At 46.3% G+C, this 12,397-nt stretch overlaps 1 protein-coding gene across 2 annotated transcripts in view; it reads left to right on the plus strand.

The window, feature by feature from the left end:
• The first annotated feature begins 7,682 nt into the window (after positions 1 to 7,682).
• The window catches only part of LOC140405353 (beta-1,4 N-acetylgalactosaminyltransferase 1-like), a 192,161-nt gene continuing 187,446 nt past the window's right edge, over positions 7,683 to 12,397 (plus strand). The window contains exon 1 of one of the 2 annotated variants that reach the window (XM_072493659.1): positions 7,683 to 7,850. The gene's annotated coding sequence lies outside the window, so the exon portion shown is untranslated. The remainder of the gene's footprint in view (positions 7,851 to 12,397) is intronic. The other variant, XM_072493660.1, reaches the window with a different exon arrangement.

Genomic DNA, 12,397 nt, shown 5'->3' on the forward strand with positions numbered 1-12,397 from the left:
TAAGACTGATGGGTCTGTAATTCCCAGGGATTTCCCTATTCCCTTTCTTGAACAGGGGAACAACATTTGCCTCCCTCCAATCATCCGGTACTACTCCAGTGGGAAGTGAGGACGCAAAGATCATCGCCAACGGCGCACCAACCTCCTCTCCCCCCTTGTTTCCCGTAGTAACCTTGGGTATATCCCGTCAAGCCCAGGGGACTTATCTGTCCTGATGCTTTTCAAAATTTCCAGCACATCCTCCTACTTAATATCAACCTGTTTGAGTCTATTAACCTGGTTCACGCTGTTCTCACGAGCAACAAGGTCCCTCTCTCTAGTGAATACTGAAGCAAAATATTGATTTAGCCCCCCCCCCCCCCCCCCCCCCCCATCTCCTCAGACTCTAGGCACAAGTTCCCTTCACTATCCCTGATCGGCCCTACTCTCACTCTGATCATCCTCTTATTTCTCACGTAAGTGTAGAACGCCTTGGTGTTTTCCCTAATCCTTCCAGCCAGGGCTTTTTCATGCCCCCTTCTAGCTCTCCTAAGTCCATTTTTGAGTTCCTTCCTGGCTACCTTGTAACCCTCTAGAGCCGAGTCAGATCTTATGCAAGCTTCCTTCTTCCTCTTGACTGGAAGCTCCACTTCTCTTGTCATCCAAGGGGTGACTTTAATCTGCATATGGATTGGGTGAGTCAAATTAGTCACAGCACAATAGAGGAGGAATTTCTGGAATGTGTACGGGATGGTTTTCTGGACCAGTATGTTGAGGAACTAACAAGGGACTGGGCCATCTTGGGCTGGCTGTTGTACAATGAGAAAGGATTAGTCGGCAATCTAGTTGTGAGAGAACCCTTGGGGATGAGTGACCATAATATGGTCGAATTCTTTATCAAGTTGGATAGTGAGGTAGTTGATTCTGAGACCAATGTCCTGAATCTCAATGAAGGTAACTATGATGGTATGAGGCATGAGCTGGCTGTGATGGACTGAGAAACATTACTGAAAGGACGGACAGCGGGCAGGCAATGGCAGCATTCAAGGAATGAATAGGTGAACTCCAAAAGTTGTTTATTCCTGTTTGGCACAAGAGTAAAAAGGGAACTGTGGCCAAACCACGGCTTACAACGGAAATTAGAGATAGTATTAGATTCAAAGATATACAAATCAGCAAGAAAAAGCAATAGACCTGAGGATTGGGAACAGTTTAAAATCCAGCAAAGGCAGAGCAAGGGATTGATTAAGAGGAAAATACAATTTGAAAGTAAGCAGGCGGGGAACGTAAAAACTGACTGCAAAAGTTTCTGTAGGTATGTAAAGATAAAAAGATTAATAAAACTTAATGTTAGGCCCCTTACAGTCAGAAACGGGGGAATTCGTAACAGGGACAAAAAAATGGCTGAGGAACTAAATTCATACTTTGCTTCTGTCTTTACAAAGGAAGACATGAATAATGTACTGGAAGTTCTGAGAAACAAAAGTTTCAGTGAGGAGCTGAAGGAAATTATTATTAGTAAAGAAATGGTTTGGGGGAAATTAATGTGATTGAAGGCGTTGTCCTTATAGAAAGCTGGTTAGCAGACAGGAAGGAAAAAGTTGGAATAAATGGGCATTTTTCCGATTGGCAGGCAGTGACTAGTGGGGTGCCGCAGAGACCTGTGCTCGGACCCCAACTGTTCACATCATATATTAATGATTTGGACGCGGGCACTAAATGTATTATCCCCAAACTTGCAGATGATACAAAGCTGGGTGGGAGGGTGAGCTGTGAGGAGGATACAGAGATGCTTCAGCGGGATTTGTTCAGGCTGAGTGAGTGGGCACATGCACGGCAGATGCAGTATAATGTGGATAAATATGAGGTTATCCGCTTCAGTAGCAAATATAGGAAGTCAGATTATTATTTGAATGGGTGTAAATTGAGAGAGGCGGATACTCAGCGAGACCTTGGTGTCCTCGTGCATCAGTCGCTGAAAGTAAGCGCTCAGGTACAGCCGGCAGTAAAGAAGGCAAATGGTGTGTTGGCCTTTGTAGCGAGAGGATTGGAGTACAGGAATAGGGATGTTTTACTGCAATTGTGTAGGGCATTGGTGAGGTCACACCTGGAGTATTGTGAGCAGTTTTAGTGTCCTTATCTGAGGAAGGATGTTGTTGCTGTGGAGGGAGAGCAGCGAAGGTTTACCAGACTGATTCCTGGGATGGCGGGACTGTCATATGAGGAGAGACTAAGTCGGTAGGATTATATTCATTGGGGTTTAGAAGAGTGAGAGGGAATCTCATAGAAACTTACAGAATTCTTCCAAGATTAGACAGGATAGATTCAGAAAGAATGTTCCCGATGGTGGGGGAGTCCAGAACTAGGGGTCACAGTTTGAGGATAAGGGGTAAACCTTTTAGGACTGAGGTGAGGAGAAATTTCTTCACCCAGAGAGTGGGGACCCCGCTGGGTCGCTGTCTGTGTGGAGTCTGCACTTTCTCCCCGTGTGTGCGTGGGTTTCCTCCGGGTGCTCTGGTTTCCTCCCACAGTCCAAAGATGTGCAGGTTAGGTGGATTGGCCGTGATAAATTGCCCCTTAGTGTCCAAAGATGTGCAGGTTAGGTGGATTGGCCATGTTAAATTGTCCCTTAGTGTCCAAAGATATGCAGGTTATGTGGATTGGCCATGATAAATTGTCCCTTATTGTCCAAAGATGTGCAGGTTAGGTGGATTGACCATGTTAAATTGTCCCTTAGTGTCCAAAGATGTGCAGGTTAGGTGGATTGGCCATGTTAGATTGTCCCTTAGTGTACAAAGATGTACAGGTTAGGTGGATTGGCCATGATAAATTGTCCCTTAGTGCCCAAAGATGTGTAGGTTAGGTGGATTGGCCATGTTAAACTGCCCCTTAGTATCCAAAGATGTGCAGGTTAGGTGGATTGGCCATGTTAAATTGTCCTTAGTGTCCAAAGATGTGCAGGTTAGGTGGATTGGCCATGATAAATTGTCCCTTAGTGTCCAAAGATGTACAGGTTAGGTGGATTGGCCATGTTAAATTGTCCTTAGTGTCCAAAGATGTGCAGGTTAGGTGGATTGGCCATGCTAAATTGTCCCTTCGTGTCCAAAGATGTGCAGGTTAGGTGGATTGACCGTGTTAAATTGTCCCTTAGTGTCCAAAGATGCGCAGGTTAGGTGGATTGGCCATGTTAAATTGTCCCTTAGTGTCCAAAGATGTGCAGGTTAGGTGGATTGGCCATGTTAAATTGTCCCTTAGTGTCCAAAGATGTGCAGGTTAGGTGGATTGGCCATGTTAAATTGTCCTTAGTGTCCAAAGATGTGCAGGTTAGGTGGATTGGCCATGTTAAATTGTCCTTAGTGTCCAAAGATGTGCAGGTTAGGTGGATTGGCCGTGTTAAATTGTCCCTTAGTGTCCAAAGATGTGCAGGTTAGGTGGATTGGCCATGTTAAATTGTCCCTTAGTGTCCAAAGATGTGCAGGTTAGGTGGATTGGCCATGATAAATTGTCCTTAGTGTCCAAAGATGTGCAGGTTAGGTGGATTGGCCATGTTAAATTGTCCTTAGTGTCCAAAGATGTGCAGGTTAGGTGGATTGGCCATGTTAAATTGTCCTTAGTCTCCAAAGATGTGCAGGTTAGGTGGATTGGCCATATTAAATTGTCCTTAGTGTCCAAAGATGTGCAGGTTAGGTGGATTGGCCATGTTAAATTGTCCTTAGTGTCCAAAGATGTGCAGGTTAGGTGGATTGGCCATGTTAAATTGTCCCTCAGTGTCCAAAGATGTGCAGGTTAGGTGGATTGGCCATGTTAAATTGTCCCTTAGTGTCCAAAGATGTGCAGGTTAGGTGGATTTGCCGTGTTAAATTGTCCCTTTAGTGTCCAAAGATGTGCAGGTTAGGTAGATTTGCCGTGTTAAATTGTCCCTTATTGTCCAAAGATGTGCAGGTTAGGTGGATTGGCCATGTTAGATTGTCCCTTAGTGTCCAAAGATGTACAGGTTAGGTGGATTGGCCATGATAAATTGTCCCTTAGTGCCCAAAGATGTGTAGGTTAGGTGGATTGGCCATGTTAAATTGTCCTTAGTGTCCAAAGATGTGCAGGTTAGGTGGATTGGCCATGATAAATTGTCCCTTAGTGTTCAAAGATGTACAGGTTAGGTGTATTGGCCATGTTAAATTGTCCTTAGTGTCCAAAGATGTGCAGGTTAGGTGGATTGGCCATGCTAAATTGTCCCTTCGTGTCCAAAGATGTGCAGGTTAGATGGATTGACCGTGTTAAATTGTCCCTTAGTGTCCAAAGATGCGCAGGTTAGGTGGATTGGCCATGTTAAATTGTCCCTTAGTGTCCAAAGATGTGCAGGTTAGGTGGATTGGCCATGTTAAATTGTCCCTTAGTGTCCAAAGATGTGCAGGTTAGGTGGATTGGTCATGTTAAATTGTCCTTAGTGTCCAAAGATGTGCAGGTTAGGTGGATTGGCCATGTTAAATTGTCCTTAGTGTCCAAAGATGTGCAGGTTAGGTGGATTGGCCGTGTTAAATTGTCCCTTAGTGTCCAAAGATGTGCAGGTTAGGTGGATTGGCCATGTTAAATTGTCCCTTAGTGTCCAAAGATGTGCAGGTTAGGTGGATTGGCCATGATAAATTGTCCTTAGTGTCCAAAGATGTGCAGGTTAGGTGGATTGGCCATGTTAAATTGTCCTTAGTGTCCAAAGATGTGCAGGTTAGGTGGATTGGCCATGTTAAATTGTCCCTCAGTGTCCAAAGATGTGCAGGTTAGGTGGATTGGCCATGTTAAATTGTCCCTTAGTGTCCAAAGATGTGCAGGTTAGGTGGATTGGCCATGTTAAATTGTCCTTAGTGTCCAAAGATGTGCAGGTTAGGTGGATTGGCCATGTTAAATTGTCCTTCGTGTCCAAAGATGTGCAGGTTAGGTGGATTGGCCATGTTAAATTGTCCTTAGTATCCAAAGATGTGCAGGTTAGGTGGATTGGCCGTGACAAATTGCCCCTTAGTGTCCAAAGATGTACAGGTTAGGTGGATTGGCCGTGTTAAACTGTCCCTTAGTGTCCAAAGATGTGCAGGTTAGGTGGATTGACCATGTTAAATTGCCCCTTAGTGTCCAAAGATGTGCAGGTTAGGTGGATTGGCCATGTTAAATTGTCCCTCAGTGTCCAAAGATGTGCAGGTTAGGTGGATTGGCCATGATAAATTGTCCCTTAGTGTCCAAAGATGTGCAGGTTAGGTGGATTGGCCATGTTAAATTGTCCCTTAGTGTCCAAAGATGTACAGGTTAGGTGGATTGGCCGTGTTAAATTGTCCCTTCGTGTCCAAAGGTGTGCAGGTTAGGTGGATTGGCCATGTTAAATTGTCCCTTAGTGTCCAAAGATGTGCTGGTTAGGTGGATTGGCCGTGTTAAATTGTCCTTAGTGTCCAAAGATGTGCAGGTTAGGTGGATTGGCCGTGTTAAATTGCCCCTTAGTGTCCAAAGATGTGCAGGTTAGGTGGATTGGCCATGATAAATTGTCCCTTAGTGTCCAAAGATGTGCAGGTTAGGTGGATTGGCCATGATAAATTGTCCCTTAGTGTCCAAAGGTGTGCAGGTTAGGTGGATTGGCCATGTTAAATTGTCCCATAGTGTCCAAAGATGTGCAGGTTAGGTGGATTGGCCATGATAAATTGTCCCTTAGTGTCCAAAGGTGTGCAGGTTAGGTGGATTGGCCATGTTAAATTGTCCCTTAGTGTCCAAAGATGTACAGGTTAGGTGGATTGGCCGTGTTAAATTGTCCCTTAGTGTCCAAAGGTGTGCAGGTTAGGTGGATTGGCCATGTTAAATTGTCCCTTAGTGTCCAAAGATGTGCTGGTTAAGTGGATTGGCCTGATAAATTGTCCCTTAGTGTCCAAAGGTGTGCAGGTTAGGTGGATTGGCCATGTTAAATTGTCCCTTAGTGTCCAAAGATGTGCAGGTTAGGTGGATTGGCCATGATAAATTGTCCCTTACTGTCCAAAGATGTGCAGGTTAGCTGGATTGACCGTGTTAAATTGTCCTTCGTGTCCAAAGATGTGCAGGTTAGGTGGATTGGCCGTGTTAAATTGCCCCTTAGTGTCCAAAGATGTGCAGGTTAGGTGGATTGGCCATGATAAATTGTCCCTTAGTGTCCAAAGATGTGCAGGTTAGGTGGATTGGCCATGTTAAATTGTCCCTTAGTGTCCAAAGATGTGCAGGTTAGGTGGATTGGCCGTGTTAAATTGTCCTTAGTGTCCAAAGATGTGCAGGTTAGCTGGATTGACCGTGTTAAATTGTCCTTAGTGTCCAAAGATGTACAGGTTAGGTGGATTGGCCGTGTTAAATTGCCCCTTAGTGTCCAAAGATGTGCAGGCTAGCTGGATTGGCCATGTTAAATTGTCCCTTAGTGTCCAAAGATGTACAGGTTAGGTGGATTGGCCATGTTAAATTGTCCCTTAGTGTCCAAAGATGTGCAGGTAGGTGGATTGGCCATGATAAATTGTCCCTTAGTGTCCAAAGATGTGCAGGCTAGGTGGATTGGCCATGATAAATTGTCCTTAGTGTCCAAAGATGTGCAGGTTAGGTGGATTGGCCGTGATAAATTGTCACTTAGTGTCCAAAGATGTGCAGGTTAGGTGGATTGGCCGTGATAAATTGTCACTTAGTGTCCAAAGATGTGCAGGTTAGGTGGATTGGCCATGTTAAATTGTCCCTTAGTGTCCAAAGATGTGCAGGTAGGTGGATTGGCCATGATAAATTGTCCCTTAGTGTCCAAAGATGTGCAGGTTAGGTGGATTGGCCATGATAAATTGTCCTTAGTGTCCAAAGATGTGCAGGTTAGGTGGATTGGCCGTGATAAATTGTCACTTAGTGTCCAAAGATGTGCAGGTTAGGGGGATTGGCCATGATAAATTGTCCCTTAGTGTCCAAAGATGTGCAGGTAGGTGGATTGGCCATGATAAATTGTCCCTTAGTGTCCAAAGATGTCCAGGTTAGGTGGATTGGCCAATGTTAAATTGTCCCTTAGTGTCCAAAAAGGTTAGGAGGGGTCATTGGGTTACGGGGATAGGTTGGAAGTGAGGGCTTAAATGGGTCGGTGCAGACTCGATGGGCTGAATGGCCTCCTTCTGCATTGTATGTTCTATGTTCTATGGAATTCACTCCCACAGAAAGTAGTTGAGGTGAAACGTTGTGTAATTTCAAGATGGAATTAGATGTAGCTCTTGGGGCTAAGGGATCGAGGGATATGGGGAGGAAGGCAGGATCAGAGTATTGAACTTGATGATCAGCCATGATCATAATGAATGGTGGAGCGGGCTCGAGGGGCCGAATGGCCTCCTCCTGCACTGTTGGGATTCTATGTCGAGTTCTTGTGCCTTTCCAGGTTGGTTAGGAGTGTGTGAGGTAGTCGGTCTGAACATTCAGCTCATTCAAAGGACATGCAGCTGAAGTGATACTGATGTTCTAATTTGGAGTTATTAATTATAATTACTAGAACAGACAGGGCGTGAGGAGGAGGGGGGCGGGGGAGAGAGAAATTCTCTGAATAATATTTAGCCTCTCCCATCACTGCTAATTAACTGGCATAACACTACTTGTCCCCAATCAGCTTTGGTGAATGTATTTTAGATTTATTTTCAGCTGCATTTTAATCTGCTCGGTTTTGATTTCAGCTTTCCAGCAACTGCAGGCTTTCCTGCAGCCTTGCTAACAGCAGGAAGTTGACTTCAGCACTGGGACAGCCCACAGCTCGGAAAGACACTAAGGGGGTTTACTCTGTCTGGCTGAACGCAGTCTTCTTGAGGCGACAGGAGTGGGAGGAAATCGACATGTGAAAGAATTGGAAACACTGCAGCTGACGGCACATTCAGGTATTGAGTGTCTTTGAATGATCTGTACTTTACTGCAAGGGCTGGACATGAAATGGATTCTGTGCTTCGATTGTATCTGGGTGTAAATTCAGCAGTTTGGAGTGTATTGCCTGTAGTCAGCTGAAATGTGTCGACGTTTCCCACACACACACTCTTCCCTCTCGAGCGATGTTTCTATTGCAGCGTAAATGACACTTTGCAACAGTGGTTTCCGCTTGTTTTTCTGTGGCGGTGAGAGTGGCTGTCGCCGAACGCCTTCTTCAGCCAGATGACCAGATGACCTGAGGGTCTGTGCCAAGGGCAAGCTACCAGGGGAGGGGGGCAGTTTGTCTGGGGAAGGGGGTGTGGGATGGGGTGGGGGGGGGTGCCCCTGTTCTGATCGCAGAGGAGCAGCAGTGGGGGTGGGTGGTCCCGTTTGCAGAACCAAATTGCATTCACATGGCACCCTTCAGCCCCCCCCCCCCCCCCAGCAAACCTTCAAAGTGGCAGACATAGCAAGATCCCAGAAATAGGGACTGTGCTGTGGTGCCTGAGGATGATTGGGACACTGGGAGAAAGCTCCCCCTGCCAGCCCCACCGCCAATCCATTTAGCATCTCATCTGATTTTCAAAAAATAAATAATTCTTGTGATGTGGTTAGGCAGGAATTTATTGCCCATCCCTAATTGCCCCTTGAGAAGGTGGGGGTGAGCCGCCTTCTTGAACCGCTGCAGTCCATGTGGTGTAGGTACACCCACTGTGCTGTTAGGGAGGGAGTTCCAGGATGTTGCCCCAGCGACAGTGAAGGAACGGCGATATATTTCCAAGTCAGGATGGTGAGTGACTTGGAGGGGAACCTCCAGGTGGTGGGGGTCCCAGGTATCTAGGGCAGCACGGTAGCACAAGTGGATAGCACTGTGGCTTCACAGCTCCAGGGTCCCAGGTTCGATTCACCACTGGGTCACTGTCTGTGCGGAGTCTGCACGTTCTCCCCGTGTGTGCGTGGGTTTCCTCCGGGTGCTCCGGTTTCCTCCCACAGTCCAAAGATGTGCAGGTTAGGTGGATTGGCCATGATAAATTGGCCTTAGTGACCAAAAAGGTTAGGAGGGGTTATTGGGTTACAGGCATAGGGTGGAAGTGAGGGCTTAAGTGGGTCGGTGCAGACTCGATGGGCCGAATGGCCTCCTTCTGCACTGTATATTCTATGTTCTATGTTCTATGTTCTGCTGCTCTTGTCCTTCTCGATCAGTGGTGGGAAACCTCTGTCCCGGGGGCCCCATGCGGCCCATCTGGGTTCTGAGTGGGGCCCACGAGACATTTTGTTGACCGTTGCCCCCGCGCAGGGTCGCCACATTCCGCTGATTTCCGTCTGGGTAGTGTTTTTCCTGCCGGTGTGACTGAAGTGATTCACACGTAAAGCGAGGACAAGTGAAGTGAGGTGTGTGCTGATTGCTCACAACATTGAGTGTGAGAGACTCTGTGTCCAAAGTGGAAATATTTCTATTGTTTTCACCATTTGAAGCTGATGAGAGTTCTATTAATATATAAATGATGAAGCATTTTCTATAACTCGTTATGAAATATCCACCGTGTATTAAATGTATTTAATCTTATTCATGGGGTGACGGTCAGTGAACAAGCCTGATTTCAATCTTGCGGCCCATTGAGATGAAGGAGGGTCACTCGTGGCCCACTCACTGGCTGGAGTTGCCTGTCGCTATTCTAGGTGGTAGGTTTGGAAGGTGCTCTCTGAGGAGTCTTGGTGATATCACCTCAAAGAAGAGAGCAAGTGTCACTTAAACCTTTATTCAATCAAAGAATGGTTACACTGCAGCAGGAGGCCATTCCTCCACTGTGTCCATGCTAGTTCTCTGGAACAGCCACTGATCTAGTGTCACTCCCCCACCTTCCACTGTGGCTCTACAATATTTACTCCGAAGATAACCATCCAATTCCTCTTTGAAAGTCTCGACTGACTTTGCATCCTCCACCACGCAGTCAGGCAGCGCAATCCAGATCCTGATCTCGCACTGTGTTTAAAAAAAAGAAGCTTTCCCTCGTGTCGCAGTTGGTTCTCCAACCAATCGGCGGTGCCCTCCATTTCTCGACCCCTCCAAACACGGTTCCTCTCTACCTCATCTGGAAGAGCAAGGGAGTGGGACTAGATTTTGACAAGGTGCGTTATCATTCAGCTAAGGGAGAATGTGGAGTCGGCTGACTTCAAGACAGAAGGCAGAGAGCGGGAATAAAGGTTAGTTATCTCAACTCAATTGACTGCCATAAGAACATAAGAACTAGGAGCAGGAGTAGGCCATCTGGCCCCTCGAGCCTGCTCCGCCATTTAATGAGATCATGGCTGATCTTTGTGGACTCAGCTCCACTCTCCGGCCCGTACACCATATCCCCGAATCCCTTTATTCTTTAGAAAGGCATCTAACTTTTTCTTAAAAATGTTTAAAGAAGGAGCCTCAACTGCTTCACTGGGCAAGGAATTCCAGAGATTCATAACCCTTTGGGTGAAGAAGTTCCTCCTAAACTCAGTCCTAAATCTACTTCCCCTTATTTTGAGGCTATGCCCCCTAGTTCTGCTTTCCCCGACCAGTGGAAACAACCTGCCCGCATCTATCCTATCTATTCCCTTCATAATTTTATATGTTTCAATAAGATCCCCCCCGCATCCTTCTAAACTCCAATGAGTACAGTCCCAGTCTACTCAACCTCTCGTCATAATCTAATCCCCTCAACTCTGGGATCAACCAAGTGAATCTCCTCTGCACTCCCTCCAGTGCCAATATGTCCTTTCTCAGGTAAGGAGACCAGAACTGAACACAATACTCCAGATGTGGCCTCACCAACACCCTATACAATTGCAGCATAACCTCCCTAGTCTTGAACTCCATCCCTCTAGCAATGAAAGACAAAACTCGATTAGCCTTCTTAATCACCTGTTGCACCTGCACACCAACTTTTTGCGACTCGTGCACCAGCACACCCAGGTCCCTCTGCACAGCAGCATGTTTTAACATCTTACCGTTTAAATAATAATCCATTCTGCTGTTATTCCTCACAAAATGGATAGCCTCACACTTGGCAACATTGAATTCCATCTGCCAGACCCTAGCCCATTCACCTAACCTATCCAAATCCTTCTGCAGACTTCCGGTATCCTCTGCCCTTTTTGCTTTACCACTCATCTTAGTGTCGTCTGCAAACTTTGACACATTGCACTTGGTCCCCAACTCCAAATCATCTATGTAAATTGTGAACAACTGCGGGCCCAACACTGATCCTTGAGGGACCCCACTACTTACAGGTTGCCAACCAGAGAAACACCCATTTATCCCCACTCTCTGCTTTCTGTTAGTTAACCAATCCTCTACCCATGCTACCACTTTACCCTCCATGCCATGCATCTTTAGTTTATGCAGCAACCTTTTGTGTGGCACCTTGTCAAAAGCTTTCTGGAAATCCAGATATACCACATCCATTGGCTCCCCGTTATCTACTGCACTGGTAACGTCCTCAAAAAATTCTACCAAATTAGTCAGACACGACCTACCCTTTGTGAACCCATGCTGCGTCTGCCCAATGGGACAATTTCCCTCCAGGTGCCCCGCTATTTCCCCCATAATCTGGTGTGAGCTCTATATACGCCTTTGGAGTCTGATTCACACCATTTGTGGTTCCTGTTTGTTTTTCAGGGGCAACTTGTATGGACAAGTGTAAAAGCTACAGCTCTGCCCTGAGTCTCGGCTCAGCAGATCTGTTGCTGCTGGGAGTGGTCAAATGAGCAGACTATCCATTTTAAAATCATTGCTCGAGGCCTCTTTTCAGCTGCTGAATATTCTGCTGACTGCTATGTTTTATGGCATATGGAGGAACTAACCATGTAAATGGGTATGTTATAATTGGGATTACGGGGACATGGCTGCAAGGTGACCAGGGATGGGAACTGAACATCCAGAAGAATTCAGTATTGAGGAAGTACAGACCAAAAGGAAAAGGTGGTGGGGGTTGCATTGCTGGTTAAGGAGCAAATTAACACAGTGAGGAAGGGTATTGGCTCTGACAATGTGGGATCTGTATGGGTAGAGCTAAGAAACACCAAGGGACAAAAAACGTTAGTGGGGGTCATATATAATAATAATCGCTTATTGTCACAAGTAGGCTTCAACAAAGTTACTGTGAAAAGCCCCAGTCGCCACATTCCGGCGCCTGTTCGGGGAGGCTGGTACGGGAATTGAACCGTGCTGCTGGCATTGTTCGGCATTACAAGCCAGCAGTTTAGCCCACTGTGCTAAGACCCCCAAACTGCAGTGGCGATGTTAGGAATGGTATTAAACAAGAAATTAGAGACACATGCGATAAAGGAACATTTGTAATTATGGGTGGTTATAATCTGCGTATAGATTGGGCAAATCAAATTAGCCACAATACGTAGAGGAGGAATCCCTGGAGTGTATACCGGATGGTTTTGTGGATCAATACGTTGAACCAACTGGAGAACAGGTCATCCTAGACTGGGTACTGGGTAATGAGAAGGGAATCGTTGTCAATCTAGTTGTGCG

Source organism: Scyliorhinus torazame, chromosome X (genome assembly GCF_047496885.1).
Source record: "Scyliorhinus torazame isolate Kashiwa2021f chromosome X, sScyTor2.1, whole genome shotgun sequence".
NCBI lineage: Eukaryota > Metazoa > Chordata > Chondrichthyes > Carcharhiniformes > Scyliorhinidae > Scyliorhinus > Scyliorhinus torazame.